The following is a 24,063-nucleotide window of genomic DNA, read 5'->3' on the forward strand; positions in this document are numbered from 1 at the left end:
CAACTGCATTCGTTATTCCATGCCATTTTGTACAAGGAACTTGAACATCCACAGATTTTGATACCTGCAGAGGCTCCTGGAGCCAATCCCCCATGGACACCGAGGGACGGCTGTATTTCCTGGGTGTATAGAATGGTGCCTGACTCATCATATGCACTCAAAAAATATTTTTTGAATAGATGAAACATGGACTGCAGTAATCTCTTCTTTCCCTGCCTTCAATATTCCTCATCCTGATCCATCCACCGTACTCCACTCAAGTTTTCCTAAAGCATTAAAGTTGATCATATTGCTTCCCCTATGAATGGCCTATAATAACTTAAACAATGAGGTAAAAACTACTGAAAATGGCTTGGGAGATAGTTTTTATATGGTATTATTTATACATATATGAGTGGGCGTGTGTGTGTGTATACTATAGTATTTATTAAACTTATTTACTTTCATGTCCTTCTTACCTCTACTAATCTAGTAAGTATCTCATGGGAAGGAACTTTGTCAGATTTATCTTTGTATCTAGAGAACTCAATGGAATACCCAATACTAATGAACTTATCGATGAAATTCACTCATTCGTTCATCAATTCATTTCAACATTCAAGAAATAGTTGTTAAACTACAGGCTCTACTATGAATTAGCTCTATGCTCTTGTCACTGGAGATATAGCAGTGAATCAAAGTCTCTGTTCTCATGAAGTGTATATTCTGGTAGGGAGACTGGCCGTAAAACAATATATAAGTAAATACATATTACATAATATAACGTTGGGTAGTGCTAAGTGCCTTGAATGAAATCAAATTCACATATTCTGAGGGAATTTTCCTTTACAAAGCAATCAGATCTCACATGAAAAATAGAACTTGCTGGCTTTACAGGCCATGAGAAGAGGGAAAAGACCATGGACTAAAATAAGATTGACAAGTCCCCAGTATAGGAAGGACAGATATCCTGAAAGCAAATGCCAACCATCACCGCAGTAGAGGAGCCCTGGACTAGCAACAAGGTAGGGATTCTTAAGGTAAACTGAGGCCCCCCAAAAGGGAACTTGTGTGGTGCCAGGTCAGCAACATCCCTGGATCCCAGCAAAACATCACAAGTCCTCTCTGAAGAAAAGCATCCCCAGTGTGTACCCTCATATTAACTCACAACAATATGACATGAATATTATGACTCAGCATGAGTAAGAGTCAGCTGAAACTACAAACACATTAGACTCAAGGACTATATATATTGAATATAAGACATAGAACATAAAAGCCATATATGAAATATTGAAGAAATAAGAAAGGAATCACAAAATTAAGCAAGAAATAAGACTATAAAAGTTATTTGAAAAAAAAACCAAGTAGACATGAAACATATAATTGTTGCAATAAAAACTCAATGAATGAGTTAACTAGCAGATTACACATAGCGGGAAAATATTTAGTAAACTGGAAGATAGATTTGAAAAATGCAGCATAGGAGATGTAAAAAGTGAGAGGGTAGGAAATATACAATATAGAATAGGAAAGTCTGATTGAAATTTCAGAAGATGAGAATAAAGAGAATAAAGGAAGTTGATATTTTAAGAGATAATGGCTGAGAAGTTTCCAGAAAATGAAAGATATAATTGTACAGATACAGAATGCACGGTGTAAAGTAAACAGGATAAAGTAAAAATCCATATGTAACAAAACAACAATATCAAGGACAAAAAGAATATCTTAAAAGCACTAAGAGGCAAAAGATAGATAACCTACAAATAAATGACAATTAAACTGACAGCAGACATCTCAACAATAAAACAAAAGCCAAAACACAATAGAATAAGATTTTTGAAATATTGTGAGAAAATGATTACTACCTTAGAAATATGCACCCAGAAAAACTATCTTTCAAGAATGAGGCTGAAATAAAGCTAAAGATAATAAAAACTGGGAGAGGATTTATTTCCAACAGACCTACACCAAAGGAATTTTTAAAGGATATTCTTTAGAAAGAAGATCCCAGAAGGAAAATCTGGGATGCAAGTTGGAATGGCAAACAAAGAAACTATTAACATCTAGATAAATCTCATATTGTCTGTAAAAAACAAATATTATCAAATATGTAGAGTTTTTATTTTTAAGGGCAAAAGTGAACAAAAAAATCATGAAAGTCAGAAGGGAGGTGATCAGAGTTATTTTGTTCTAAGATTCTTGCATTTCCCCAAATGTTAACCTTCTATATACTCATGGCACAATGATCAAAACAAAGAAATTAACATTGATACACTACTAAACTGATATACAGACTTTATTCAATTTTCACCAATTATCCTGGTAATGTCCTTTTTCTAGTCCAGCATCACACATTGCATGGGTGGGCTGGCAACTGCTTCAACCAATAAAATATCACAGAAATGATGCTATGCAACAAGTGGAAGGAACATAGATTCCACCTCTCAATGGAAAGTGTTAAAGAATTTACAGCCATATATATATATATATATATATATATATGTGTGTATATATATATATATATATATACACATATATATATATATATATTTTTTTTTTTTTTTTGGCCACGCCATGCAGCTCATGGGATCTTAGCTCCCCGACCAGGGATCGAACGCACGTCCTCGGCAGTGGAAGCGTGTAGTCCTAACCACTGGACCACCAGGGAATTCCCACAACCATATTTTTAAACTACCCCAAAGAAGGACCCAAGAATAGCTAAGACACTCCTGAAAAAAAGAATAACCAACTGGGGAAATTTTTATAATCAGATATCAAGATTATTATAAAACCATCAATTAAGACAAAGTGCTATTGGTGTAGGAATAGACAACCAATGGAATAAAATGAAGAATCTGGAATTAGACCCATGCATGTATATGTTCTTGACATATTACAAGGGTGGTATTGTAGTTCAGTGAGAAATGGACAAAATCTTCAATGAGCTGTACTGAGACGATTGGTAATCCAAATGGCAGAAATGTTATGGGATCACAACACATATACAAGTCGACTATAGATTAAAAACTTTGAGGGTGAAGGGCACAATCTTAGAGTGTTTAAGGCATTGGATAAAAATATTCTCATGGCATCTCAGCCCCTGTCTCTTCGGCAGAGGGCCGTCTGCATTGCAGTCCTTAAGTTTTCATGAGTCATCTATATATTCTTATAATAAACCCTACTACCTTTTTGTTTTTGCTACACCTGGCTGTACATGGTTTCTGCCACTGACACAAGGTGTTTAAGGTGAACTGGCAAAAAGGAGAGGCCAAACATTTATCCAGCGCTTATTTCATGCCCTGCATCATCTAAGTGCCTCATGTCCATTAACTCATTTGATTCTCACAAACAAGCCAATGAGATAGTCACTGATTATCCTCTTACAGTTGGACATATGGAGAGGCAAGAGAAGTTAAGGAACTTACTCAAGGTCACAGGGTTAATAAGTAGCAGAGCTAGGATTTTAATCTGGACTTTCTGGCTCCAGATCCTAACAAAGGAACTGGAATTTGAACTCAGGATTTCTGGTTCCATATTCATAACCTCCATGTAGTGCTGTGAAGACCAGAATACGTATAACAATCATTTTCTTTGCTCCATTGTTTTATCTGTGGCCAGGCCAGCCCCAGCTCCTGAGGTACTGCAGAGCCTCACAGAGGGACCCTCTTCTGGCACAGACTTGGCAAAGGCAGTTCTGGGACCAGATCCCGCCTCTGCTGTGTGCACATTTGGGCTCATAAGTTCCAGCACCAAACTCGGAAGAGAGACCATTTTTCCCTGCCTCCTTCTCTGCCTCAAACACCCACAGTACAGTTCACTGCAGAGGGCAGGAGACGCAATTTGCTTCCTGTCTGTGTCCGGTCTCTCCCACTGCCAGAGAGACAGATGGCTTTAGGTCTGGAAGTCACAATTAAGTGGCTTTAGGCAGTTTGGTTCAAGGAAATCACTATTGGTTGAGTTCCTGCCACAAGTTAGGCACTCTGCAAGGTGTGGCACACTTGGACTTTTGTACCCTCTAGATTTTGCATAGCCTATAAAAAACAAGATTCTTTTCATCTGCCACCTTCGGAGGCTCTATTTTTTTCAGGGGGCCACCTCCCAGGCTTTACTTGTGATCTTGTACCCTGCAGTTGGTGTGGGCTGTCCTAAGAAGATGTCCCTGAGAGAGCTACCTGAAGACCAGCTCAGACATTGTTCTGGCTTGTATCTAAGTGAGATATATGGAGTTTCTGAATATAGTAAAAATTCTGAATGTGAACTAACAGTTCCTAGAAATTGTTTAAGATTTCACTTTTGGCGGGGAGGGGGCAGTCAGTGAGTGAGCAGAACTAGAAAAGGCCTCCTGCTTCTCCAGTTCCTACAGCGCATAAGCATCTGAAACGTGTTCATGTTCTTTTACTGAAGAAACGGCCATCCACTCCTCTCACCTCCCTACCAGACCAAATGTTGCGGTAACATTTGTTCTGCCTGAGGATAATCTCCAAAAGTGGCTCCTTTCCAAAAAAATTTTAAAGGTAACATGTTAATCTGACAAAGGGGCCAGTTCTGTGTCACTCTGGCCTCCTCCACCACACTTAGAACAATACCTTGGCCACAACGGGCCATCTCATGCAGTAGGTCATCACAGCTTTAGAGCAGATGTGTTGAGAAATTTAATTATCATATGCAGTTGAGTTGCACAGCCTAGGGTGTTTAATCCCTGCACCAGGGCTACTTTAAAATTTAAAAGAGAGGCATTAAGAAAAAAATATCCAAAACTTAGATATAAGACAAAGGAAAGGTGGCATGTCTTTTCAATGTTAAACATTTTAACAGGGCCATCCAACAGTTATTTAAGTATCTAAGGGAATACAGCTTTGCTCCACTCACCATCTAGTATTGATTAAAATCCCAGATTTTGTGAAGTTGCATCTTCACTTGTAGATTATTTTTCCTCTAGGAGAGATGTAAATGATTTCTGTCTAGTGGAAGGATTATCTCATATTTATGATTTTATTTTATTTATTATCCAGTTTTATATTTAACCTACCAAATCTTATTCCAAAATTTTTTTTCCTAATATCTTTAAATACCCATTTACTCAAATGGTCTTTGAATCAGCTTTACCATCTTACTGATTCCTTCATTAATGATTTGAATAAATCTTTGACACATGTCTATGCTGTGTATGAAAGACGAATTTTTTAATTTGTGAAAATTATACTTTGCCCAGGAAACTAAAGAGATGGAAGGCTTTTTTTCTGACAAGAGTATTGGGTCTGGTTTGGGGAGCACAGCTTGGACCCCCATCATTTCCTATACAAATCACAGGGCTCCAGGTCCAAGCACAATGTGTCATCACTGCGTGAGCTGGCTAAAAAGTCCCACCCAGCTGGGAGAATGCTAGCCAGGTCAGTAGTGCACCTGGAGGAGAGTGAAGGTGCAGGGGCGAGAGGCAGTGGAAGCAGCAGCAGCCTACAACCCCCAGAGATTAGAGCAGAGGGGAGAGGGAGGGACCAAAAGGGAAAAGGAAGCAGAAAAAGAATGGAGAAGAAGGAGAAAGAAGATGAGGTAGGGAAACAAAGTAAGTTTCCCAGGGCCAGCAAAGGCCTAGGGGTGGTACAAATGACTGGAATCCAAGCTCTTTGGAGGGAATTGAGAAACCCTGAAAATGAGCATCATAAGGACTCAATAAGAGAAAATATCCCATCCTTTTAGGTGAGCCAACCAAGGTGAGGAGAAGCATAAAAGAAACGGATTTCAAGTATGACTGATCAAGACTCAGAAGACAGAAGTCATGGTGAAAGGAATATCAGAAATCCGTGAGTAGCTGAACATGAACTCACACGTTTTGTGAATCCAGATATAATTTTATCCACAGCAGACACATTAAGTAGTAATCTCTTTTTGAGCACTCTTTCCCCTCCCCACTACAGCAGTTTGAAATAGCTCAAAAACTTTAGGGAAAAACTACGTTTTCAAAACAAAACAAAACCTGAGTCAGAGTGAACTATACCAGCTATCTAGTCACTAAATCGACACTAGGACAAGAAGAGGTGATGGACATCTGGGTTTACTTGCCTGGGGGCAGGGGAGGGAAGAGGGCAGAAGGCATCAGAAGGTGAAGCGAACACTGCACTTGTGTCTCCTGAGCACATTCTCCCAAAGTGACTTATTTTCACCAGTGATTGGGATGCCAAAAATCCCTTTTTAGACTGTGATGGAAAATTGTTGGAAGAAGCATTGTCAACATAAGGAGAAAAAGAGTCTGTGGGAGGAGCCCTCTTTATTATGCTCACCTGTGCTTCCCTGTACTGGAAGCATCAACTGTGAGGAGGCAGGAATGCCCAGCAAGCACAGCCACGGAAGTGACTGCAGCATCTTGCAGACCAGTTCTATCTAGAGAAGGAGGTTGACGTGCTCAGTGGAGAAGGGTTGCGGTAAGAGGACGGAAACAAAATGACCTTTACTGTAGGTTAACTGACCAGCCTTGTTTGAGGAGCATGTGGGAGAGACACCCTGGAGACCTTCATAAATACTTGGGCTGGGGAGGGCCCTTTGCAGATCTCAGAACACTGAGATCCTGTATTAGCAGGCGAGAGCGAGAGCCAGTGAAACCCCAAGTGTCAGCAATTCCTGCTCTCTCTGATGATGGACCTTTATTAAGTCTCTGCTTACTAAAGGGTAAAAAAGGAAAGTGTATATGAAAGAATTGACACCACAAAAGAAACGTTTATTGGCTTAAACAGACCAAGAAAAAGACTAAGGTATCAAACCCACCAAAAAAATCGAACAGTGCTTCAAAGGCATAGTTTTAAGTTAGTAAAAGGATGGAAATCAAACCTGGGCAGAAGGACCTTTGTCTACAGAGGAATGCCCTTGGTATCACTGAATTCAATACCCAGGTAATAAAATTTCCGTCCAGTAAACATTTTTCTACATAGGAAGCAGTTCTAATTCTATTTGAGGAATATAGATTGGTGATGAAATTCAGAGACAAATATCTCTTCTGCCGATTTAAAAGGTTCAGATTCCGCCATCTGGTAAAGCATCCAGCACAGTCCTTCATAATCCTCAGGGGTGGGGGAGGGAGGTGGGGAAGCAAAGCTTCAAAACAGGTAAAGTTCCTTTCATTCATTGTCGCCATGAAAGGAATTACGTATTCAGCTCTAAATGCTGAAATCATCAGTACAGTGCTTTTCTTTCTCACCAGGAATAAGACAAACAATTTAAATCATTATTCTTTTCCAACTAAGGGTCCTCCTTGTCTTGATCAGCTAAGTGAAGCATGGAATATCGCCTTGGAAGGAATATGTGGCAGAAGTGCTAGTGGTTAAATGCCCACAGATGCTGGGCTCTGAGAGCTCACAGCTGATTGCATAGTCACTGTTTGCAATTTACTGCTGGCATCTGTTGCCATTTGGCACAAGGCTAATGGGCTACCCTTGGGAGTTAGAGTTGATGCTCTCTGGATAACTCACTTTTCAAATCACCTAAGTAAAGTAATTTTTATTTGCCAGCATGAATTATGCCACCAGTGAAAGTCATGAATTCATGTTGTTAAAACAATGCAGATTACTCTAACTTCTATATCATTCAGATCAGTGTCAGTGTCAGGCTGCTGTCAAGAGCCAGATACCTACAGCTTTGGCTACAAAGACAGCAGGTAATCATCTCAGTGGGGAGCTAAGTCAGCACCACCCACCCAAAGGGTCCATTAGCATAAAAAAAAAGGATTTTGAAATATGCTTGTGTCATGTCTCCCTGGCCTTTATGGGCTCACCTAAGCCAACTATTTGTTTTCTTATTATGCCTGGACACTCCCATTTAATGGTGTAAACTTTGCTTCCTTTTTTTCTTCTCACGCAATACAGGAGAGGCTTTCTATTTCCCTTTCTTGTCCGACACGAGCTGTCCACATATCACATCCTTCTCTTTTGCCACACGCGCGCACACGCGCTTGTGCTTTCCTATGGTTAGAATGGCAAAGGGGCTGTCCACAGGGACGGCAACCAGATTACGGAAAAGGGAGAACACATCAGAAGGTATTTCTTAAATCTTTATTGCACTAAGTGTTCCTCTTCTGGACAACCGTTCCGTGCTCAAATAGCAAAGAGATGGGCTTCAGGGTTTCTAATGAAACTTGTAATTTACAGCTAGGTTAGGAGGGAGGAGTTGTGTCTCAGAGGTAATGTCAAAAAATGAGGAGTATAATATAATATGTACCTTGTCCTTCCTTAACTTGGTGTTGGAAGATGTCCCACTTTGAAGCCAAGTGGAACTCAGACATCTCAGGGCTCTTCTGGTGAACCACAAGGGTGCGGCTTCAAGAATTTGCAAGAGTGAAGGGGGAGCCCTCTAGAGAGCAGCTCTCCCTGAGAAACGGAAGAGACATCAAAGCTGTCGGAGGGGAGGGGCAATTTTGAGTATTACGTGGTGTCTTTGCCATCAGATCAGGCCCCACAGACTCACATTCCACCCAGGGTGTGGGAATGGCTAGCAGAGAATAACTCTTACGTGAAAACGTTTCGTTCACAAAGATAACGTGAGATAACTGTCCTGTATTGGTAGGCTCCTAAAAGAAGAAAGGGAGAATTCCACATGTTGTTGGCACGGCCAGGGCTTCCCTGCACTGGAAGCATCAACTGTGAGGAGGCAGGAATGCCCAGCAAGCACAGCCACGGAAGTGACTGCAGCGTCTTGCAGACCAGTTCTATCAAGAGAAGGAGGTTGACATGCTCAGTGGAGAAGGGTTGAGGTAAGAGGACGGAAACAAAATGACCTTTACTGTAGGTTAACTGACCAGCCTTGTTTGAGGAGCATGTGGGAGAGACACCCTGGGGACCTTCATAAATACTTGGGCTGGGGAGGGCCCTTTGCAGATCTCAGAACACTGAGATACTGTACAAGCAGGCGAGAGCGAGAGCCAGTGAAACCGGGTGACATTCGATTCTTGTCCTAAGTGCGGTTTTACTTACTGAGGGTCTAACCAAGTGAACAGACACTTAACTATTCCTGCTTCAAAGGACAGAGGAGATCAGTGTTACCCGGGGCCAGCTCCTGAAGCACTGTGGCACCAGGAGTAGCAAAACTGGAATGTGCTGGAGCTTTGGGGGGCTGCTGACCCGCCGAAGATGTCACTGAGAATATTGCCAGGACTACTGGTAATATTATCACTCCACTGAAGGAAGTAAACTACAGTTATTAGTTTACAAACAATTTTTGTTGAAAAATTCTTTTAACATTTAATTTCTGTAGCTCTTTATAGGCTTATTCCTTTGACACTTGGTTCATTCTTGGTGTTCAGCATGGGCATCTTCAAAGAGCTCATATCTGGATCAGTTCTCCATTCTTGTCTACGCATGGCATTTTGGGTATACTTAATTTAAAATCTTATTTTGGGGACTTCCCTGGTGGCACAGTGGTTAAGAATCCGCCTGCCAATGCAGGGGACATGGGTTCAAGCCCTGGTCTGGGAAGACCCCAAATGCCACAGAGCAACTAAGCCCGTGTGCCACAACTACTGAGCCTGCGCTCTAGAGCCTGCGAGCCACAACTACCGAAGCCCACACGCCTAGAGCCCATGCTCCGCAACAAACAGAAGCCACCGCAATTAGAAGCCCACACACCGTAAGGAAAAGTAGCCCCCACTCGCCACACCTAGAGAAAGCCGGCGTGCAGCAACGAAGACCCAATGCAGCCAAAAATAAATTAATTAATTAATTAATTTTAAAAAAAATCTTATTTTGTATTGAAATAATTGGTATATATTCTTGTGTCCCTCCGTGAGGCTATAAGTTCTTCAAGGACAGGGATCACGTCAGATATTTACATTATTTGAACTGAACTCTTCATAGCCTTCATCATTGAAAGAGTAAGCTCTTATCATTGACCTCCCCTTGACAAAAAGATCTCAGGTCAAATTTTTTATGAATATTCTACCATTGCTAAGACTGGCAGTTGTCATCCAAAATGTATTTTTCTCTTCGTCGAGAGTAAGAAAAATCTTAGGTTGGCACAGACAACCCCATAAAAACTATATTTCCCAGATTCCTTTGCAACAAGGTGTGTAGTCATGTGACAAAGTTTTGGCCATTAGGATGTGAGCTAACTGTTGAGCGTGATTCCCAGTTTGTGCCAGGAAAGGGGAGGAGAGAACATTCTTTCCTCCATCTCCTGTATCAGGGATATGGTGATGATGATGAACCATCTCTGCTCTTAAGGACAAAGCTCACCCTCCATATATGGTAGAAAAACCAGCTAAAAGAAGCCTAGGACCTGACAATGCAGTCATCATAACAGCCCTGTACTGCTCATGCCTGAACTATTATGTGAGAGAGAAATAAAGTTCTATATCGTTCAAATCATTGAATATACGAGGATACCACTTTATTTGGTGTGTGGTATACATAAAAATATTTATTCCTCCTTTTATTGATCAGATATTGCAAATGCTCTTGGCACAGAATAATAGGAACAAGTTTAATATCAAACAATAAATAACCACATTATCAGTAGCTGGTATGTGAAATTGGCAGGATCTCTTGTATAAACTATCAAATTTCTAATGTTTTAAATCTTTTCATTTGTTTGTAGTTGTGAAATGAGGGAAGAACCTTCCCTTTCAGCATTCCACAGCCCATGCGTCTACCACTCAGATATCTAACCCCAAGAGAGCTAAAGTCAGATTCTCTTATTTCCTGTCTGATGCCCTGGGGTCACTCAAGTGTGGCTGCCTTCTTACCCCAACACACACTTACTCTGAAATTAACATATTACATGCGAATCTGATCAACTGTAATGGGAAGCAAACTGTGTGTTCTTTCCTAGTCACCTCTTGCTCTCCTCTCTCATTATTTTATCCTTCTCTCCCGACTCCTTCATCCTCTATCTCCCCCATTACAATTGCTTTCCACCACCAGCCACAACCACTGCCTTAGCCAGAAAGAGTTGCTCACAATATTCATGAGAGACTTTGGTACCCCCAGTGAGTTCTGAGGCCCCTGCTTACCCAAGACACTTTCCATACACTGAGTAGTACTGCCTGGAGGTCCTGATAAGCCTGGCCACTATGCTAGCCAAGTGGGCTGAGGCAGAGTTGTTGGGCCCTTAAAGACCAGAATGACCCTATTCTAAGGTAATAAGAAATTTGTAAAGATGAGGGACACGTTTGATAGAAAGTCCTTTAGAGAGAGCAGAAAGTCAAATGACTAGTTCTAAGGGAAGAGGTGACATAGGAAAGAGACAACAGAGCTCAAGGATCAAAAAAAGAATGAAAACAATTCAAGTTGGAGTTGGCATCAGAGTTCACAAGTCTCAGACCACTACAAGTTGTTTGCTGTAATGTGATAAAATCTATATTTTGTTGTTTTTGGTTTTGAACCTAAGGTAGAGAGAATTGATTTACTCGTGGCATGCTGCCAACATCAGTCTGGGCAAGGGTTCCCTCTTATTTGGTTTTGTTTTCTTTTATCTTCTTCATTCTTGATTCCCACCTCCATTTCCCTCTCCATTGTAGGGACCCATTAGAATATATAAGCAATATATATCCTTGGATATAGAACACAGAATTCAAATTGGGAGTTAGGCTCAGGCAAGGCCTGTCACCACAACTTGGTTGGAATTAGTGTTCACACGTCTCAGACCATTTCAGGTTGTTTGCTGGAATGTGGTAAAATGTAATCTATATTGTGTTGTTTTGGGTTTTGGATTTCAGGTGCGGAAAGTTGAGATACTCATGACATGCTACCATCATCAGTCTTTGCAAGGGCCCTCTCTTATTTGCTTTTGTTTAATTTTCCTCCTTCATCCTTGATTCCCACCCTTATTCCCCTCTCCATCATAAGGACCCATCCTACTATATAAGCAAAATACATCCTTCTGCCATTCAGTAGGTGGCCTTTTTGTTTTGTTGATAGTTTCCTTTGCTGCACAAAAGCTTTTTAGTATGATATAGTCCCATTTGTTTATTTTGCTTTTGTTTCCCTTGCCTGAGGAGACATATCAAAAAAAAAAAGAAAATTACCAAGATAGATGTCAAAGAGTGTACTGCTTATGTTTTCTTTTACAAGTTTTATGGTTTCAGGTCTTACATTTAAGTCTTTAAACCATTTCGAACTTATTTTTGTGCATAGTATAAGAAAGTAGTCCAGTTTGGTTCTTTTGCATGTAGCTGTCCAGTTTTCCCAACATGATTCATTGAAGAAGCTGTCTTTTCCCCATTGTATATTCTTGCCTCTTTTGTTGTAGATAATTGCCCATATAAGAGTGGGTTCATTTCTGGGCTCTCTGTTCTGTTCCATTGATCTATGTGTCTGTTTTTGTGTCAGTACCATACTGGTTTGATTACTGTAGCTTTGCAGTAAGTTTGAAATTGGGGAGTGTGATACCTCCGCTTTGTTCTTCTCTCTCAAAATTGTTTTGGTTATTCAAGGTCTTTTGTGGTTTAAAAATGCCATTGAAAGCCCGTGCACCACAATGAAGAGTAGCCCCTGCTCACCGCAACTAGAGAAAGCCCGCGCATAGCAACAATGACCCAATGCAGCCAAAAATAAATAAATAAATTCATTTGAAAAAATGTCATTGATATTTAATAGGGATTGCATTGAATCTGTAGATTGCCTTGGGTAGTATGGTCATTTTAACTATTAATTCTTCCAATCCATGAGCACATTATATCTTTCCATCTGTTTGTGCCCTTTCAGTTTCTTTCATCAGTACCTTGTAGTTTCCTGAGTATCAGTCTTTACCTCCTCAGATTTATTTCTAGGTATTTTTTTCTTTTTGATGTAATTATAAATGGGATTGTTTTCTTAATTTCTTTTTCTGATAGTTAACTGTTGATGTATAGAAATGCAATGGATTCTGTATATTAATTTTGTATTCTGCAACTTTACCAAGTTCATTGATGAGTTCTAGTAGGTTTTTGGTGGTTTCTTTAGGATTTTCTATATGTAGTAATATGTCGTCTGCAAACAGTGACAGTTTTACTTCTTCCTTTCCAATCTGGATTCCTTTTATTTCTTTTCTTTATCTGATTGTGGTGGAAGTCCTAGCCACAGTGGAAGTGGAAGTCCTAGCTGATAGCCCTCAGGTTCTCCTGAAAGTAAGCCCCACTGGCCTTCAAATCCAAATGTTCTGGGAGCCCATCTTCCTGGTGCAGGACCCTCCAGAATGGGGAGCCCAATGTGGGACTCAGACCCCTCACTCCTTGGGGAGAACCTCTGCAATTGTAATCAATAGTTGCTCTGTAAAGAGCTGTAATTTTGGTTTGCCCATGGGAGGAGGTGAGCTCAGGTCTTCCTACTCTGCCATCTTGGCCATTCCTCTGGTTGTTTCAAACATTGTTTTCCAATTTTTGATCTGTATATGAACTTTGCCTATTATATCTTTTAAAAAAGAGTTCTTAATTTTAATGTATTTTCCATCCATTTCTTTTTTTAATCTTAGAGTTTGTGTTTCTGAGTGTTGGTTTAAGAAGTTCTTCCACACCCCAAAGCTAGAATAATAATCTACATGTTTCTTTCTCCTTTTCCATTAGCCTTTTTAGATTTGCTTTTTCCATTTAAGACTTTAATCCAACTGGATTTCACCCTTGTATATGGTATAAACATGCATTCTCAGTGGGGGTAATGGCACTCCTAAGAAAGTGAAATTGGTTCTTAGGGGGTAAAAAAAAACCTTGGATAATACAATTGTTTATAGCCCTTCAAGGGCCATAAACAGATATATTCTATATCCATGGTATTAAAATTTTATTGGGAAAGGAGGAAAATTAGGAAAAAATTATACCTAAAAATTTTTCTTCAAAGGATAGTAATGAAAAAACTGGTTGAGAAACACTGGTATAGGCTAAGAATCCAGCATTACTTTTCTCCATAAAATGATATTTCCCTAATCTATTAAATAATTTATCAATTCTTTCTCTACATGCATGTATCAGTTGTCTGATACCTAGTGAGGTCCCCCCTTTCACTGCCCTTTTTCAAAATTACTTTAATTATTCATAATATATTTAGTCATCTTACACATGTTAGAATAAATATGTTTAATTCATTTTTTTAAAGTTCTACTGGAAATTTAATTGGGATTGAATTTATTGATTAATTTTAGAGAACTGACATCTTTACACTGTTGCCTTCCATTTCATGAGTGTGGTATAACACTCTATTTATTTAGGCTTTTGTACCCTTAAAACTTTTCTCCATAGAGATCTTGTACATTGTTTATTTGGTTAAATTCAGTTTATAGTTTTGAATGCTATTATGAATGACATCACAGAATCTGTTCTATTTTTAGTTGACTATTGCTGATGCAGAGGAACACTACTGATTTTTGTGAGCGGATCTTGTTGTATCTGGCATTCTTACTGAATTCTCTTATTAGCTCTAAGCCTTTCTGTTGATTCAGTTGGGATTATTTTATCTGAAAAGAAAGAAAGATAGGGGGAAGGAGAGAAGGAAAGGCAGAAGGGAGGAAGGAAGAAAGGAAGGAAAAGGATAAAAAAGAAAAAGAAATTGTGTGCTTCCTCTGAAGTAGATAGGGAGAAACCAATAATCCCGTGACTTATCAGTAGCAAGAGAAACAGTGAAGAGAACACTTGTGGATCACACTACAATAATTAGCTAGTCTAGTTTAATGGCACAGGTAAATCTGCTTTGCATTTCAACAATCAGCTTATTCAATTCTGCCTAATAAATACCTATAATTACTGTTAACTTCCTAATTCATATGCTTGGTCCTTTTTTGTCATATAATTATGAATTTCAGGAAGGTATTATGTTACAAAAGGGTGCAACAACTTGTATGGCTTTATCTCAGCAAGCAGTGCAGTAATCAATAATCTATGGCTTTCTTTGAGTAGTCATACTTAATAACCTCTGAACATTCTTACCAGTACTCACAATGAGAAGAAAATTTATGCACATGAATTAGAAGAGGAAAAAATCTCTTGAATAGTTTCCTAAGTGATGACCTATCAAAAGTGGCTAAGTCAAAGTGATCATTTTTGCCTGATGATCCAAATTTATTGCTTAATAAGAACTTCAAGAGGTTAGTTGCATCAAAACATACACACCTTTCCCTGAATTGAACAACATGTACAAAATAAAATTATGCTTCGTCATAATAAACTTGGACAAGGTTTCCATGCAAACATACAACTGTAGAAGCTGGAAATTTCCCAAAATAGTCACAAGAAATCTAAATGTCTTTAAAACAAGTTCCTGAAAATGATCAAATCAATTGGACTGAAAATTTCTTTACCACCTAAAAAGCCCAAGGAATCACTTGGCCAATGAGTAATTTCTACCAGAATAAAAGTATGGCATTTGGCAACATATAAGCATATGTACTTTAAATACTACCAAATAGATTTCTACATAAAGCTTTTTGTAAGCTAAATGGATCTCAGAGGTAAGGTATACAGAAGAAACACTACATTAACTGTATTAAAGAGAACAGATTTCTCTGTATCCATTACATGGGACAGATGGAAGGACAAATTTGTAACAATGGGATAATCTTAGCTGCCCTTACTAAAGTAGGCAGGACTCAAAGTAAAATATGATGGCTTAGCAAGGAGGGAGAAAATCATAACAAAAACATCTTTATGAAGGCTGTCCTGTGTAATTCTATTAAAAAATATAAGAAGAACATGAGATTTAAAGGAAACATTTTCAAACAAAGCAACAGAGTAGTGATTTAATGTAGGTCATCATTAAAGACAGCAGAGCTGTCAATAACATTGTTAATTCATTATACTTTGTACATATCTCTATGAAAACACAAATTCACCCTATGTCATAATTATGAGCAATTAGCAGTCAGGAATTCTTTCTTCCTCTCCTGTTTTGTTTTGTTTTGTTTTAAATCTCCTGCACCCGGTACAGTGCATAGGTACGTAGCAGGTGTTCAATCTTGGAAATGCTTTGTGTTTTAAAGTCACGTGATTATATGACTTTGCACTATTTCTAGATGTATTCATTATCATTGGATTTGTCTAATAGGCATATGACTTATTCTGCTTGGGCCACAATGTCACAAATTAGTTCAGTCTAAACCAATTCTTCTAACCCCCAAGTTGGACTTTTAACTCTGCCAGATGCTATTTGACACTAGATTCCCGAATACTGAAAATCTTGCCAAGCATACATTATGTTGTTGTATAATTACAGCTTTCTAGTACTCAGTATGGTATTATTAGCTCAAGCTGTAGCTCATTTAGTGTACATAATTACAGCACACTCAGCAGTGAACACTGACCTACAAAGGGGAGATTTCTGGTGCTATTTTTTATCTACTTCAATTGACAATAAATGTAGTTATCACTAGGACTCCAAATTTTGAGAAAGTTTGATATTCACGCTGCATTTGCAAGTGCCTTTGGAATATCTAACATCACGCTGATATTTTAGAGCTATTATTTCTACTAATGATGATTGAGTATTAGTATTATTTGAACAAAAGTTCAATTTTTTTGCTGTTCTTTCCTCTGGTAGGTGCCTGGGAAAACAACAAGGGGCAAAATAGTACAAAAGTGTGCAAGACTTAAAGAATCATTCTGCTGGAAATCATAGCTTGTTAAGTTTTTATAATGCCTAGGGCATATTCACACCTCAGTAGATTATACTTTCTTGTCATCATTCCACTTATGTATTTTGCAGTTTCAAACACCCCTTTTTAAGAGGCATAGGAGTTAGCCCTTAAGCACCTGGTGGTTGTAGGTGTGTTGTCATAGGGATCAGGACTGTCTTGGATAAGAGGTAGAAAGGTCTTAGGTGAACTTCAGGTGGGAGCGAGGAAGGCTGCAGTTGCCTGAGTATTTCCTCCCCAACTGGCTTCATGTCTTATTGCTCCCTCGTCACTATTACACATCTCAACCAGGCTACGTTCATTGCCTTTGCCTATGTGTTCCTCTATGATTTACTCGCATTACAAGAAAGGTTAAGGTGTGACCAAAATATATGGCACTTAATTGAAACTCTCAATATCAATGATCAAAGAACTTTATTTTTTTAAAAAGAAAGTATCCTGAAGACTTTTTCTTACCTTTCCTTATAGGATTGTCATAAATAAGAGTTAATGCTCTTGCACATTATTTCACACTTGTAAAGCTCTGCAAACCTCAAGAAGAAATCTCTTTAAGTGTGCAGTATATATTCCATTTTATTCCAAAATACACATTTTAATTCAAAGAAATTACTTTTTAAGAAAGAACCGTCAGTTTTCAAACTATTTGTAATTTACATTTGAAGAATGTATTTTAAAATATTATGAAGATGAAAGCTATGGCTGAGTCAGTATTAAGGATCTCTTTTCATCTCTCATGTGGAAAAATATACATGAAAAATTTTCATTTATGTGGTTGAAAGTTCATATGCTAATATAGGCCGGAGAATTAATTTTATTTCAAGAAAAGTCTTTTTGGTACTATGTAAAAAGACACTTACCTGCATAATCAGCTAACAAACTTATAGAGGGCGTTTATTTTATGTGAGCATTTTTCAGACTTTGGTTCAACCAATGACACATACATACACACATACGTTTCCTAACACTAAGCCATGTTATAATAAGGTTCTACCTAAAACATCTTGACATTTTCCTCACATGGATGTTGCTACCATTATAGAACTGAATGACCATTTTGAACCTGAGTGACTGGCTATATAAACAAAGTGGGCCTCTCTTGATAAGTGCCAGTGAAGTTCAGAAATGTTAGAGTTGGTCTCAGTGTTGAGACCCTAGACATCATTTAGCCCAGCAATATCATTTACAAACAAACTAAGGCTCAGAGAACCAACCTGACTTGGAACACTCACACTGTCTCTAAAGGTAAAATCCAAGAGATTGTGCAAAGGAAAACCTTTTAGTTTGAATAAACAAATCAATCAGTAATTTGCAAAAAGAATTACTCTCACAGCATTCATGTAGACACACACCATAGGGTGTCTAATAATCAAGGCCTACCATCTTGAAACGTTTAATGAAAATACTTGAGTTCAACATATCCATCTGAAATTTATTAGAAATCTCTTATAGGAAATGTGTATATTAGATGCCATGAGTGGTTTTAAAAGTTAATAAAAGGAAGGATGGGAATTCCCTGGTGGCCCAGTGGGTAGGACTTGGCACTTTCACTGCCGTGGCCTGGGTTCAATCCCTGTTCGCGGAACTAAGATCCCACAAGCCACACCGGTGCGACCAAAAAAAAAAAGTCAATAAAAGGAAGGAGGAAGGAAATGGGGGGGGGGGGGTGGGAAGGAAAGAAAAAGACAATGCCTATCCTCCAAAACTTATTTCTAGCTAGAAAGAAGGTATTGTTATTTAACACTGAGCCTCCGTAAGCATTTCTGTATTATGTTTGTCTGTGCCATTAAATGAAAAGCATTTCAAAGGCAGAGCACATATCTGATTGATCTCCCAGAATGAGTACCTTCTGTTAATAGCATTTGCTCAGTAAATGCTTCTTGAATCGAAATGAATTCTGTCACTATTATGGTGCATCCAAACACCAATAATAGGATGAAACCTATCTTTTATATACTCTTTCAGACTCATGGATGTTCATCCAATAAATCTTTTGCATAAAGGATAATTAATATTTTGTTTTTAAACAATAGCTTGCACAGGTAGGTTTCAAAATACTTGAGGGAAAAGTACCTGATGAAAACATTCATCCTTTTAAAAAACTTCATTGACTATTTAAAATATCAGTATGGCATTTTTCTTGAAATGAATAATGACTGATTTAGAAACACACTCATTGGCACAATTGCTAGTCATATAATTGTGATCTTGAAGGTAAATTGGCAATCTCAGTTGAAGAAGAACGCTTTGATTCTTTATTAAGTTACTCCAGGTTGAGAGGGGAGAATAAGTGAAAGGCAAGAAAGAGTGTTATACGTTGAATGAGGTCCCTGAAGACAGATATCAGTTGACAGGGATGTGGTCTACCTAAGGCAGAAAAGCCTGGAGTTTGGGTGTCACAGAGGAATCAGCCAGAAGGAAGAGCACGAGCAAAGGCACAGAGGAGAAAGGGTCAGTGTACATTTCTCTTTGTTCTAGAAATCCAGGTGCCATTCTGAGTACCAGTTCTGATCAGTGGTTTCTGTTTTGTTTGCTGTGCCTGAGTGCTTCTTGGCACCTCGCCTAATTCCGCAAGTCACTTTAGAACTAAGGTCTTGCTTGGCTCTTGCCAACCCCACTCCCACCCCCAAACAGCTGAAATCCTCCCACCATACCCCAGGACATGCTCACCAGCTAACTGACTTTCCCAAGTCATGTTAATATCCACCATACTGGTTTGCTATGAAAATAAATCCCATAACGTCTGTAAATTGTCCAGCATGATGCCTGATGAATGTTTTTTCCATTCCCCTCTGAGCAGTGTCCTCTGCTATTGTGTGTTACTACCACCTTCACCCTCCACACGCACCCAGACAGATGAAGTGCTTTCTTGAAATACCAGCCATTTTCCGTTGGCCTTCTCTCTACTGCCTGTGCTCTGCATAGAACAGTATTGGTACCTGCACGGGCAGCTGGCTCTGCTCCTGTGTTGCAGGCTCCGTCTCTCTGGTGGGAGGATCTCATTTCCCGTGCTGGCCCCTCCCAGGCTGCAGCTTCCTGAGGACTTGTCCTGAAATAGGATACTAGGAACTTTGAGTGTGGAAAAGAGAAAGCTTGGGGAAACAGAGCTGTTTTTTAATATTTGAAGACCCGACTCATCAACAAGCAATTAGACCAGAGTTTCTAAACATTTTATGCTCTTTGGTGGTCCAGTGAAGCTTATGAATGCTTTCTTAGAATAATACTTTAAAATGCACAAACTATAACACATAGGATTACAAGGAAACCAATTATATTGAAATACAATCAACAAAATAGTTTTTAAAACAAGTTTGTGGGACTTCCCTGGCAGTTCAGTGGTTAAGACTCCATGCTTCCACTGCAGGGGGCACAGGTTCGGGGAACCAAGATCCGCATGCTGTGCGGCATGGCCAAAAAACAAACAAACAAATAAATAAAACAAGTTTGTGATACAGCAATGTATATGATTTTTTCTATTAGCACAATAAATAACAAGAAGTAGCAACAGGCTTAATAACCTCTGAAATTGCAAAGTTATGCTGTCAATGATATTTCAAGATTTCTGGAACAACTGGAATGTGATATGAAGATATGTGTGATTTCTGTTGTCGACAAAGTCATGTTAAGAAGACTGTTAAGAACTACTGAGGTTTGTTGCCTCCATACATAACTGAAGGAAATCTAAATTTAGTTACAGATAAATGAAAATAAAGATGTCATTTTTTTTCCCACCTAAGTTCACAGAACCCTGAAATCTATGCAGAGAAATCCTTGGCCCATGCCTTCCCCTCCCCACCCATGTAAGGACTGTGAAAATCCAATACTAGACTCGTTCTGTGCCAACCAAAAGAGCAGAACTAGGCTCAGTGGGTTCATGAAATCTATAGAGACAGATTTCAGTTCAGCACAATAAAGAACCTCCTAACAATTAAAAGTCCTCAAAAAATAATAGGCCGCTTAATGAAGTAATGAGTTTTTCTTCACTAAAAACTATTCAAAAGAGGTTGAATATGATTAAGTAAGGATTTCTGTATTGGAAATCAAATTGGGATCCCATTTACATAAAATATAATAGGAACAATATTTTCTAGAGATGGGCAATGCAGCAGGCCTGCTAACATTTGCCAGGCATGGTGCAAAGTGCTTTATGTTGGTCAACTCATGCAATTACAGCAGAATACTGGGAGGTAGGCATTATCCCTTGACTATGAGCGGAGTTATTTTTAAATATCTCGACCAGGCCAAACATCTCAGAGGTAGAATTCAAATCAAGGTCTTTCAGACCCCAAAGGTTAGTAGTTTCCATCTGTAAAATGGAGTTCATAATACCTACTTAGAGGGTTGTTATGAAGACTTCAAAAATAATATATGCCAAGTACATATGTCAGATTATCAAAGATCTAATCTATTGTAAGTGCTTTGCATGTATTAATTCATTCCATCTTCACAACAATTCTAAGAGGTAAATAATCTTATCATCCCCATTTTACAGAGGAGAAAACAGAGGCACTAAGATGTTGAATAGTTTGCCAAAAGCTATACAGCCAGTAACTGGATTTGAACCCTGGAAGTCTGACTCTAGAGTCCATGCTGGTAACCACTAGGCTACACTGCACCTCAACATGGTACTTGCTATTTGTTTTATGCATATTTAAGATTTCTCTCCCCAACAACACAGTTACTGTGAAACTGAGTCTCCCTAAAAACCAGCTCCTCTGCCAATTTTATGATTAACCTCTCTATCCAAAACTTTATTCCCTTTCCTGTCCTGTAACTGTTCCCCCTCAAGACTGAGGAGTATCAAAAAAAAGGGAGGGATTGAAACCGAGCAGGAGCCTGTGGGAACTTCTTGGGTACAAAAGTCCCTCTGGGCCCTCTGTCTCTTATTTGTAGAAAAGAAAAAGGGCTCTAGTATCCTAGGTCTTCCCCGAGTTCCAAAGAGCAGGCTCAAGCAGTTAACGATCAAGACAAGAGTCACAGGACGCCTAGTTCCTCCTAAAGGGATACAGATGACAACCTGATACATATCTTTGAGTTGTTCTACGGAAACTAAGAACCTCCTCTCCCCCCACCTGGTAGAGGACGGTAACTACAAGCTGACCACACGCACGTAGACTCCAGAATCTTTGGAGGTGGAGATTCTCAAAACATCACCGTATTACCCCACCACCAACCAAGCAGCAGAAGGTCCACGCACAAGCTCATCATGCATCCTATGACCCTTTCTCCTAACGCTGTCTTTAAAATCCTTGCCTGAAAGCCATTGGGGAGTTGGAGTCTTCTGAGGATGAACCACCCATACACGTTGCTTGGTGCCTGCGATAAACGCCATACTTTTCTTCACCACAACTAGGTGTCAGTAAATTGGTTTTGCCGCACAGCGGGCGAGCAGACCCAAGTTTCATTTGGTAACAATGGTTCAAGGTAAAAAATGGAACTGCCTTAGTAAACCTAGGGTTGTTTGGGCATGTAAATTCAAACTAGGCCTGCAGTTTTGTGCATCACTGCACAGCCCATAAATGTTGAAGATCTCTGACTGTCATCCTAACCTACATTTACTCCACATGCTCATATCTAAGCAGGGAAGAGAGAGAGTTTCTCACATCTTCATTCTTATTCCTTTATTCTGTCAGGGCTGTTGGATGAGTCAAAAACAAATGACCTGGAGCCAAAGCAAAAAAATCACAGATAGGCAGGACTCTTCCTATCTGACTCGGTCTTTTGAGGGAGATCAGGAACATATATGTGAGCTTTACCTAAGTCCCTCTGTAAAATAAACAAGAATCATTCCAAAGGGCCTTTCCATTTCATTGGTAGATTTCTCCCCTTTTGCCCTCCTGCCATATATTCCTTGCTCTTTCACCTCCATCTGAGGGGCACAGCAAGGAAGACTAAAAAAGAATGCGAAAATGTAAAAATTTCCAAATAATGAAATGAAAGAACAAGACTTTTGGGGAATCCATCCCTGTCAGTTTGATCCAAACCAACTTGTTCTGCCGCTGTTGCCTGCTTTTTAAAATCATTAACACTATTATGTTACATTTTTAAACTCTGAGGACTTTTTCTTCATGGTTGGTCAGTGACAATGTAATCCAGGGAAGAAACAAGAACCACCCACTCTGAGGGAAGCTTTGTAAAACGCCGCTTTGATTCTTGCTAAGCTGGGTTTCTCTGTCCTACAGCTTGGAGTGTCCACCACTTTGGACTCCAGGGTGGCGATTCACAAGCTGAGATTTATGACTTGTTATTTTCAAAGAGACAAGCAAAAAATATTTATTTCTGTCATTTCTCTCAGGAAGTCATCTGAGTCACTCCCATGTCTCTCTTGGTATTTAAAAGACCATAGTTTTCTATGTCTGTGAGTCTGTTTCTGTTTCTTAAATAGATTCATTTGTATTATTTTTCTGATTCTACATATAAGTGATATCATATAATATTTGTCTTTCTCTGTCTGACTTACTTCACTTAGTATGATATTCTCTAGGTCCATCCATGTCGCTGCAAATGGCATTATTTCATTCTTTTTTATGGTTGAGTAACGGGGAAAGTGGGGTGGGGGAGGGATAAATTAGGAGTATGGGGTTAACAGATACACACTACTATATATGAAATAGATAAGCAACAAAGATTCACTGTATAGCATGGGGAACTATATTCAATATCTTGTAAAAACCTATAATGGACAATAAAATAAAATCTGAAAATATATAATATATATAAAACTGAATCACTTTGCTGTACACCTAAAACCAACACAATATTGTAAATCAACTATACTTCAATTTTTAAGAAGGCTATAGTTTTGAGTAATCATATAGCAATCTTCATAAATGGATGTAGACTGACAGACATAATGATTTAGATTTGGCTGAGATAATTGCACCAAACACTTACTGAGCCCAGTACTTGCCAGGCAGTATGTTAAACATTTACACACTTTCTCTCATTTGATCTTAACAAAGACTCTGTGAGGTATTCATACCTATAGGCCCCATTTTATATGAATGAACAAAATAAACAAAGTGACTAAGCAATTTACCGAAGAGCCTGCTGCTGGTACGTGGTGGAACTGGAATTCAATCCATGTCTGTCAGATTCCAGAGCTCAAGTTCTTAACCCTCTGTTTTCAGTTATCAGGGAACTTTCTCAATAACCCAGGCAGGCCACTGGCAAATACTGCTGAAATATTTGGTTTATAGCAATGCATTGAAGCCCTCTATCCACCTATTTAAAAAATGTAGTCCAAGCTACTTTTCTTGATACTCTCTGTGTCTTGAAATCCTTTCAGAATATGCTGTTTACAATAGCCACGACATGGAACCAACCTAAGTGTCCATCGACAGATGAGTGGATAAAGAAGATGTGGCACATATATACAATGGAATATTACTCAGCCATAAAAAGGAATGAAATTGAGTCTGTCATACAGAGTGAAGTAAGTCAAAAAGAGAAAAACAAATACCGTATGCTAACGCATATATAGGGAATCTAAAAAAAAAAAAAAATGGTACT

General features: G+C 39.0%; 1 protein-coding gene across 3 annotated transcripts in view; it reads right to left on the reverse strand.

Moving 5' to 3' along the window:
* Positions 1-19,644: 19,644 nt before the first annotated feature.
* Positions 19,645-24,063, reverse strand: part of LOC309640409 (uncharacterized protein) — a 67,877-nt gene continuing 63,458 nt past the window's right edge. For all 3 annotated transcript variants that reach the window (XR_014252188.1, XR_014252189.1, XR_014252190.1), the window contains one exon: positions 19,645-19,948. The gene's annotated coding sequence lies outside the window, so the exon portion shown is untranslated. The remainder of the gene's footprint in view (positions 19,949-24,063) is intronic.

This window comes from Balaenoptera physalus, assembly GCF_965194825.1.
Source record: "Balaenoptera physalus genome assembly, chromosome: 13".
Taxonomy (NCBI): Eukaryota; Metazoa; Chordata; class Mammalia; order Artiodactyla; family Balaenopteridae; genus Balaenoptera; species Balaenoptera physalus.